Genomic DNA, 10,253 nt, shown 5'->3' on the forward strand with positions numbered 1-10,253 from the left:
AAAATTATGCCATTTACAGTGACAGTTTTACTTTCTCCTTTCCAATTTGGATGCTCTTTATTTCTTTTTTTGGCCTAATTTTCCTGGTTCAGATTTCTAGTATTATTATTATGTCACAATATTATATTATATTACGATATTATGTTGAATAAAAGTGGTGAGACTGAGCATCTTTCTTTCTCACCTTGGGTAGCTTTTAGTTTTTCACCATTGGATATGATATGAGTTACGGATTTGTCACGTATGACCATTATTATGTTGTGGTACATTGATTGAATACTGAGTTTCTTTTCGTAAATGGATGTTGAGTCTTGCTGGATGCTTTTTCTGCATCTGTTAAGATGATCATAGGATTTTTAGTTAATTTGTTAATGCAGTGTGTCACATGGATTTATTTGTGGATGTTGAACCATTCTTGCATACCCTGCAGTAAAACTCATAGGATCATGGTGTGTGATCCTTGTAATGTATTGTTGAATTAAGTTTGCTAATATTTTGCTGAGGATTTTTGTATCTGTGTTTCTGAGAGATACTGGCCCACACCTTTCTTCTTTTGTGTTGTCCTAGTTTAGTCTTGGTATCAGGGTAACGTTGCCCTTGTAAAATGAGTTACGAAGTGTTCCCTCTTATTCAGTTATTTGGAAAAGTTTAGGAAAGATATGTATGAACTTTTCCTTGAATGTTGGACAGAATTTACTTGTGAAGACTGTCTGAAGACAGGCTTACCTATGACGTCTCAGACTCTTGTTTTGGGGGAAGTTTTTGATTAGTGTTTCAATTTTCTTACTAATGATTGATCTGTTTAGATTTTCTGTTTCTTCATAATTCAGTCTTGGTGGTGTGATTCTACTAATTTATCTGTTTCTTTTAGAGTGTTCAATTTGGTGCGTAGCTCTTCATAGTATTCTCTGAAAATCCTTTGTATTTCTGTGGTATTCATTGTGGTTTTTCTTATTTCATTTCTGATACTACTTATCTGAGACTTCTCTGTTTTTTTCTTACTGAATCTGGCTACGGGTTTGTCAGTTTTGTTTATCTTCTCACAAAACAAGCGCTTAGGTTTTTGTGTTTTTATTTTTAAATCTCATATTGTCTTTGTAGTCTCTATTTCATGTATTTTGACTTATTATTTCCTTCCTTCTATTGACTTTTGGTTTTGTTCTTCTTTTTCTAATTTCTTTGAGTCTAAGTTTAGATTATTTGAGATTTTATATGTTTGTTTCTTGAGTTATGCCTGTATTGCTATGTACAATTGACCACCGAACAACATAGGTTTGAACTTCGTGGGCCCACTTATTCACAGATTTTTTTTTTTTAATTGAGTACTAGCCCACTGCATGATCCACAGTTGGTTGACTCTGTGAATGTGGAGCCATAGATATGATGGACTGACTGTAAAGGTAAACGTGGATTGTAAACTACGCTGGGGATCTGCACTTACTTTCTGCTTTTGCTGAATCCTATAGGTTTTTGTATTTCATGTTTTCATTTTCACTTATCTTCAACTTTTCAAACATTTTCTTCTTCGATATCTTTATTGCTTCAGTAACATGTTGTTCTGTCTTCATATATTTGTGATTTTTCCAACCTTTCTGAAGTTCATTTTTTTGTTTTGTTTTGTTTCACACCATTCTGATTAGAAACGATGCTTGGTATGATTTTAATCTTCTTAAATTTATTGCTCATTGTTTTGTGCTGCAGTATATAGTCTGTCCTTGAGAACAACCCATGTGCATGTGAGAAAAAAAGGTATTTTGCTATGTTTGAATGGAATGTTTTATATGTATCTATTAAGTCCACAGGTCTGATTTTTCATTAAAGTCAGTATTTTCTTGTTGACTTTCTGTCTGGAAAATCTATCCATTGATGCAAGTAGGGCGTTAAATCCCCCTACTATTATTGTGTTGCTGTCAGTTTCTATCTTTATGAATGTTAACAGTTGCTTTATATATTTTGACATTCCTGGGTTAGGTGCGTATATATTAATAACTATTATGTTTTCTTGTTAAATTGATCCTTTTATCAGTATATAATATCCATTTTGGTCTCTTGTTACCATTTATGGTTTTAAGTCTGTTTTATCTATTATGAGTATTTTCTTTTGACTGAAATATTCTTACAGTATCATTTTTCATATCTTCACTTTCTTTTTTGTCTTTAGAGCTGAGTCTCCTGGAGAAAGCACATGGTTGGTTCAGTCCAACCAGTCACTCTCTATCTTTTGATTGGTGAAATCAGCCAATTTACATTTAGGGTATTTATTGATAGATGAGAGCTTAGTACTGCCATTTTATCTTTGGTTTTTTGTTTGCTTCACATTTCCATTGTTTCTTTTTCCTTGTGTTGGTGATTTTGTGTGATGTTTTTCTCATTTTGCTCTTTTTTATGTTTTGTGTCTATGCTCTAGATGTATGTTTTGTGGTTACCATGAGGATTTTGTAAAATGTCTCATAAGTGAGATGGTCTTTTTTTCTGCTGATATCATTTTGTCATTTGCCTATAATTCTATCCTTTTCTTCTCCTTTTACATTTTTTTGTTGTCACAAATCATCCCTTTCTATGTTGTGAGTTTATGTCAAACTTGAAGTAGCTACTGTTAACTTTTTACTGTGTTTTTCTCTTTAACCTTTATGCTATACTTAACTGTTTAACAATATATTCTGATACAGAGATGCATTTTCTGATTCTGTGTGTCTACTTATTATATATCTAAATTTTTCAGGTAGAAGTGCTCCTTTCAGGATTTCTTTTAAGGCTAGTCTGTTGGTGATTAACTCCCTCAACTTTTGATTGTCTCAGAAAGCCTTTGTTTTTCCTTCATATGTGATGCATAGCTTTGCTGGACAGAGTATTCTTGGCTGACAGTTTTCAATTTTCAATGTTTTGAGTATTTCGTCCCACTCCTAGCTTGTAAGGTTTCTGCTAAGAAATCTCCTGACGATAGCATAATGGGATTTCCTTTGAACTTTACCATCTTCCCCCCCCCGACCCCCAGCTGCCTTTAAAATTCTTTGCTACTGACTTTTGACAGTTTTAATATAATGTGTCTTGGAGAAGGTCTTTTTTTGTTGACAAGATTAGGTGTATCTTAGCCTCATGGACTTGTCTCTCCATTTTCTTCCCCAGGTTTGGGAAATCCACAGCTCTTACTTCTTGAATAAAGTCTCTGATCCCCTTGCCCTCACTTCTCCTAAGATATCCATTATCTTAACATTGCCCTTTCTACTGGAGTTGGATAGTTCTCATGAATTTCTTCACTTTTTATATCCTGTTTCTCTCTCCTCTATGTAATTTCTATAATTCTATCTTTGAGCTCACCAATTCTTTCTTCTATATGGCCTGCTCTATTTCCAATGCTTTCTAATGCATTCTTCTTCTCATTTATTGAGTTCGTCAGCTCCAGAATTTCTGTTTGGTTCTTCTTTAGACTTCCCATCTCTTTGGTGAAATTTTCCTTCTGTTCATTCATTTTATTTTGGAGCTCATTTAACTGCTTTCCTGAGCCTTCTTGTAGCTTGTTGAATTTATTCATGGCAACTATTTTGAATTCTCTGTCAATTAGATCACAATATTTTGTGACTCTATGTTTGATTTCTAAAGAATCGTCATTTTCTTTTTGTGATAGTGTGCTACTGTGGTTTTTCCTGGTTGTTTTATGACTTGTTTCTCTGCTGACACATTTGAAATAGTGAATACCTTTCTTTAGGTAAACCTTTTATTATTTGATTCCAACAGTTCAACAGATTGGTAATTAGAAACATTTCTTTTGTTTCTCAGTAGGTGGCGGTACAGCACAAGTTTTAGTTTCTTTACCTGCGCTGCCTCTGGCTGTATGCAAGAACCGGCGCTTTCCCCCTTCATGGCCTCTGCCAAAGGCCCTCGCTGTCACTGCTCCTGCCTCTAGAATGCTAGCGCCTTGGTACTGCCAGTGCTGCTGGTACCACCGGTGTGGCTCTCAGGGACACCAAATGATGGACACCTCCACTGTATCTGGAGATTCTTGGGTTGCAGACACTGCCATTGTTGGGTGAGGATAAGGGGTAAGCTGGGGTTGCAGGTGCCTCTGCTACTTCTGGTGTTGTCCAATTACCACATGCCTCTCCAGCTGGAGGGAGAAAGGCACGGGTCCCACTGCAGCTGCTGCTTGCATGCCTGTGGCCATGGATGCTGCTCCAGGACGCTGGAGTTGAATGTGCTGTTTCCCCTGCTGTTCCTGAGCTCTCTGGGCAGCTGGCTAAGCCACCATGGGGAGGGGGTCGCTATCATGGGCACCACCTCTGCTGTTTCCCCAGTCCCCCCTCCTCTGTGTATTCTGGTCCATTCACCTGCAGGTGTACGGAGATGTGGATCTCTGTGGTGTCCTGGTGTGCGGGACAGAGGAACCTTTGTTGAGATGTAGATGTTTTTACTGGTTATAGATTTGAATGGCAGAATTAAAGGCAGTGTCTCTCATGTGACTATGATACTGGTATTGCTCAATCCATCCTATGTCTTTTGGTTAGAACATTTAGTTCATTTACATTTAAAGTAATTATTGATACACGTATCAGTTCAGTTCAGTCGCTCAGTCATGTCCCACTCTTTGCGACCCCATGAATTGCAGCACGCCAGGCCTCCTTGTCCATCACCAACTCCCGGAGTTCACTCAGACTCACGTCCATCGAGTCAGTGATGCCATCCAGCCATCTCATCCTCTGTCATCCCCTTCTCCTCCTGCCCCCAATCCCTCCCAGCATCAGAGTCTTTTCCAATGAGTCAACTCTTCACATGAGGTGGCCAAAGTACTGGAGTTTCAGCTTACTTTCTACCATTTGTTAACTATTTTTGGAGCTCTTTCTGTTCCTTTCTTCTCTTGTTCTCTTGTGAATTGATGAATTTCTTTAGTGTCACATTTTATTCCTTTATATTTTGTTTTTTTTGTATCTGTCATAGGTTTTTTGTTTATGGTTGCCTTGAGGTTCACATATAACTGTATATAAATGTCTATTTTAAATTGATGGTTGCTGAAGTTCAAGTGCGTTCTAGAACACTACATTTTTAGTCCCTCTCCACATTTTATGTTTTTGATGTCATACTTATTGTCTTGTTGTCTTTGTGTAACGTTTAACTACTTTATGTATAATTGCTCATACTGCTTTTGTCTTTTACCCTTCGTACTGACTTCGTAGGTGTTTGGTCCACTGCCTATAGGTGTGCTTACCTTTACACTGGAGAGTTTTTTCTTTTATATTCTTTTTGTGTGTTTCTAGTTATGGTCATTTCTTTTCTATTTGAAGAAGTCCTTTCAACATTTCTTATAAGGCTAGCTTAATGGTGATTCGGAGAAGGCAATGGCGACCCACTCCAGTGTTCCTGCCTGGAGAATCCCAGGGACGGGGGAGCCTGGTGGGCTGCCGTCTATGGGGTCGCACAGAGTTGGACACGACTGCTGACTTAGCAGCAGCAGCAGCAGCAATGGTGATTAACTCCTATAGCTTTCACTTATCTGAGAAACCATCTCACCCTCAATTTTGAATGCAAACCTTGCTGGCTAGAGTGTTCCATCTGTAAGTTTTTATTTTAGTGGTTTGAATATATTATGTCAATCCCGTTTGGCCTATAAAGATTCTGCTGAAAAATCAGCTGACTCTCCTAGTGGGGAAAGGGTTTCCCTTGTACTCAACTAGTTGTTTTTCTCTTCCTGATCTTAGGAATCTCTCTTTAACTTTTGACATTTTAATTATAATGCGTCTTGGTGTTAGTCTCTTCAGGTTCATCTTTGTTGGAATTCTCTGTGTTTTCTGGATTTGGATGAATGTTTCCTTCATCAGGTTAAAGAGGGTTTCAGACATTATTTCTTCAAATAGATTTTCTTTCTCTTTTTTCATCTGTCCTCCTTATGGAATCTTTATAATGTCAATGTTAGTGTGCTTAATGTTGTCCTAGAGGTCTCTTAATTTAACTTTATTTTTAAAAATTCTTTTTTCTTTTTCCCTGTTCTGATTGGATGACTTCCAATATACTGTCTCCAGATTGCCAATCTATCCTTCTGCATTCTCTGTTTTTCTGCATCTTTCTGCATACTCTCAATTCATTCTAGTGTATTTTTCATTTCTGTTATTATATTCTTCAGTTCTGATTTTTTTTTTTCTCAATATCTTCTCTTTGGTGATGTTCTCACTAAGTTCTTCTGCTCTTCTAAGTTAGTGAACATTTTTATGACTCTCACCTTGAACACTTTATCTTCTAAATTGCTTGTGTTTGTTTAGTTCTTTTCTGAGGTTTTGTCTTGTTCTCTTGTTTGGAAGGTATTCCTTTGTCTCCTCATTTTGCCTCACTTGCTGTGTTTTTTTTTTTTTTTTCTTTTTTCTTTTTTCTGTGTATTCAGTATATCAGCTGTGTCTCAGTCTTGAGACAGGGGTCTTATGATGAAGATGTCCTTTGGGGCCCAGTGGACAATCCCCTTGGTCACCCAAGTCAGGTGTTCTAGTGAGTGGACCGCATGATGGGCAGATGGGCCATCTATGCAGATGGGCCAGAATGGCTGTGCTTGCAGTGGTGAGTGAGGTTGACCCTCAGACCAGCTGGCTGTGAGGCTTGGCTGCAATTTTTGCAGGCAGACCAGTGTATAGTGCAGCCCTCACCCAGAGCGGGAGACCATTTGTAGGGATCTCATTGCTGGTCAAGGCCACCTGCTGGGTAGGGTAGGGCTGGATGTTTGGAGCAAGAGTTGCTTTGGAGAGGTACTATTGTCACTGTGGCTGCCCACAGGGTTAAAGAATAACAATATGATTTTTAAATTAGTATTTTGAGTCTACAATAGATGAGAAAGGAAGTACAGCATTCAGAAGGAGAAATTATATTTAGAGAATGAGTTGGCCAGCAAGTAATAGTTGCAACAGTGTGTACTGTACTGGATTTAGAAAGGTCAGCAGGAACCAGTTATGATGTACAAGCTGGGTCTCAGACTTCTTATGAAAGTGGGGCCACATGATTCATGATGTTTTTCAACTTTGAAAATTCCATGAATATGTTGTTTGGGAGAAAAGAGAATGAGAGAACATTCCTATAAGTAAAATAATATATATAAGAGAAGTTCAAGGATGGGGTGTTTCAGTTCAGCTCAGGTGCTCAGTTTTGTCTGACTCTCTGCAACCCCATGGACTGCAGCACGCCAAGCCTCCCTGTCCATCACTGACTCCCGGAGTTCACTCAAACTCCTGTCCATTGAGTCAATGATGCCATCCAACCATCTCATCCTCTGTCTTCCCCTTCTCCTCCTGCTTTCAATCTTTCCCAGCATCAGGGCCTTTTCCAATGAGCCAGTTCTTTGCATCAGGTGGCCAAAGTATCAGAGTTTCAGTCTTAGCATCCAGTTGATATTCAGGACTGATTTCCTTTAGGATGGACTGGTTGCATCTCCTTGCAGTCCAAGGGACTCTGAAGAGTCTTCTGCAACACCACAGTTCAAAGGCATCAATTCTTCAGTGCTCAGCTTTCTTTATAGTCCAACTCTCACATCCGTATATGACTACTGGAAAACCCATAGCCTTGACTAGACAGACCTTTGTTGGCAAAGTAATAGAGAGGTAGGATTATGCTTTCCACAATGGAACGGGTTTGGATAAGCTGTGTCTGTGCAGGCATTGTACAGTGTGTTTTATACAATATGGAAGATGAATCCTGGATATCCATTCCCCTCTTCTGTATTAGTAGATCCATTATTTTGCTCAAGGTGTCCATGTGCTGGGTTAAAGCATCCTTTTCCTCAGACTGCTCTGGGTCCACAAGGGGCCAAATGTCCTGGTGAGGCTATTGACTTACAAGTAGAAGCTGCTAGATTAGGCTTCCCAGACGATTTTTCAAAAGAGAGAGACTCAGCAAACATGTACTTTTGCTATTTTCCCCTGGGACATTTTGACTTTCTCCTTTTTTTTTAAGCCAGAACAATGAATCGAGGCTTGAAGTGAAAGAACTATCTTGATGTCATGGCAACAGAAGCCAACAACAAGGATGGTAGTGCAAGAACCCAGAAGGGCCCATGATCAGAGGTAACACGCTTAACTATCTCGCTCTCCGAGTTGCCTGTGTGAAGCAAATATATCTGTGTTTTTCGGTTTTATTTTTTAGTATTTATGCATTTCGCTGTACTGGGTCTTGGTTGTGGCATGCGGGATCTTTGATCTTTGTTGTGGCATGCGGATTGTTATCTTTTTGAGGTGTGTGGCATATAGTTCTAGTGATTAGGAATCAAACCAGGGTTCCTTTCATTGGAGTTTTAACCACTGGATTACTGGTGAAGTCCCAAATGTCTGTGTTTTAAAGTACTGCAGTATAGTTTTCTCTTGGGTACATCTGACCATAGTACTAACCAAACACATAGTTTTATATAATTTAATGGCCATAAAATGCCTTAAAGAGATTTTGCATAATTGAAATTGAATTTCTGGGAGGTTGAACAGGTACATAATATCACAGAGCTGATGAAGTCATAGAGGTGGAACTTGGACTTTCAAGTGGTGGTTGCTGCAGTTCATAGCACAGTTGATAGGCAAGGAAATGACTGTGCATGGCGAGAAGACACTGCTGAGAAGGCTCTCCACTCTTCCCAAGGAGGCTTCAGAGATTCAGGGCAGGAGAGAGACTGGAGAACACCACTATCTTGTCTGATCCCTTTCCTGGCCTGAAAAGACTGGCTAAAAAATAGCATGCCGGTTCTTGGATCCAAGAGAAAAGGAAGTCACCTGGCTCAGAAAAAAGATCTGAAAAGGCATGTGCCCCTCTTTTCTCTGCCCCTCCTCATTGTCCAAAATGGGAATGGGTTGGAAATATGGACTGGCCTCCCATAGACAAACAAGTACGCTGAGCACGTAGGCAAAAATGAGTAAGATTAAGATTTGTAAATTTGCTAGCGAGTCTTGAAAAAATGAGTCTAATTTAGACTAAAATTATATACATCAACACTTTAGGAGTCTGAAACTGATGGCTTTTCCAAGTGATTCTATACCATAGACTGAGGAGAAATAAGATATCACCACTCCCACCTACACACATGAAAATAAAAACAGAAAATTAAGAAATAGTACAAGTTGTATGGGCCTTTAGCGATCTGTTTCACAGAACCACAGTGTACAGATTCGAGGTTGAGAATCAGTGAGGTGGGATGTGTAAGTGAGTTCTGAAAGCAGAGGAAGCGAGAAGAGGGGCATGCTAACACATCTGCTTTTTCACATGTTCTCCTTTAACACAGTCTGCAAAGCACATCCAGGTTTACCTTTTCCATAAGTAGTAAGTGTTTAGTAAATATGAGGGGCTTCCCTGGTAGCTCAGCTGGTAAAGAAGTGCCTGCAATGCAGGAGATCCTGGTTCGATTCCTGGGTCAGGAAGATCCTTTGGTGAAGGGATAGGCTATTCACTCCAGTATTCTTGGGCTTCCCTGGTGGCTCAGTTGTCAGAGAATCTGCCTGCAATGTGGGAGATCTGGATTCGATCCCTGAGTTGAGAAGGTCCCCTGGAGGAGGGCATGGCAACCCACTCTAGTATTCTTGCCTGGAGAATCTCCATAGACAGAGGAGCTTTGTAGGGCTACAGTCCATGGGATTGTAAAGAGCAGGACACGACTGAGTGACTAAGTACACAGTAAATATGGAGGAAATTAATTGTGATGGATGCGTAGATGAGTCTCCTCGGAGTGAAGACAGACGTTCGTGAGTAATAAAGGAAGACAGATATGTAATGAGTGATTATACATGCCTGTTGTCCTGGTGCAATTATTCATATCCACTCCTTTTACTCTAAAAAGGGCATACATTGGACAATAAATAATATGGTCACCAGTTGTAAGCATACACACAAAAGTAGGCATCACTGAAGATTTTTTTTCAAAGCATACGTGGCAGAGTTGTGCAGCTCAGATCCCCTTTGAGAAGGGATTTGCTGTCCAGCTGTGCAGAATTTCAGCTGACAAACTCTCTGTCAGGATCCTCCTCCCGAGTTGGTATCATGTTTTGAGAAGCCCTCAGTGACTGAGCAAGGCATTTGTAGCTGAAGCCACATCTTTTCAGGCTGGTCCTCATCAGAAACTCGGTATGCTGATGGTACAAGGCACTCCCATCTGGCACAGGACTCCTCTGACAGACAAGTTTTACCCCAGAGCTCCCTGTTGGTCTTTGTCAAGTGTGCATCGTGATCTACCAAATCTCCATCTGCTGCTAGTCCTTTTCCTATCCTAGGAAATGTTCCCAGACAACCCAATCCCCTAATCTGAACATTTA

Source organism: Bos indicus x Bos taurus, chromosome 24 (genome assembly GCF_003369695.1).
Source record: "Bos indicus x Bos taurus breed Angus x Brahman F1 hybrid chromosome 24, Bos_hybrid_MaternalHap_v2.0, whole genome shotgun sequence".
Taxonomy (NCBI): Eukaryota; Metazoa; Chordata; class Mammalia; order Artiodactyla; family Bovidae; genus Bos; species Bos indicus x Bos taurus.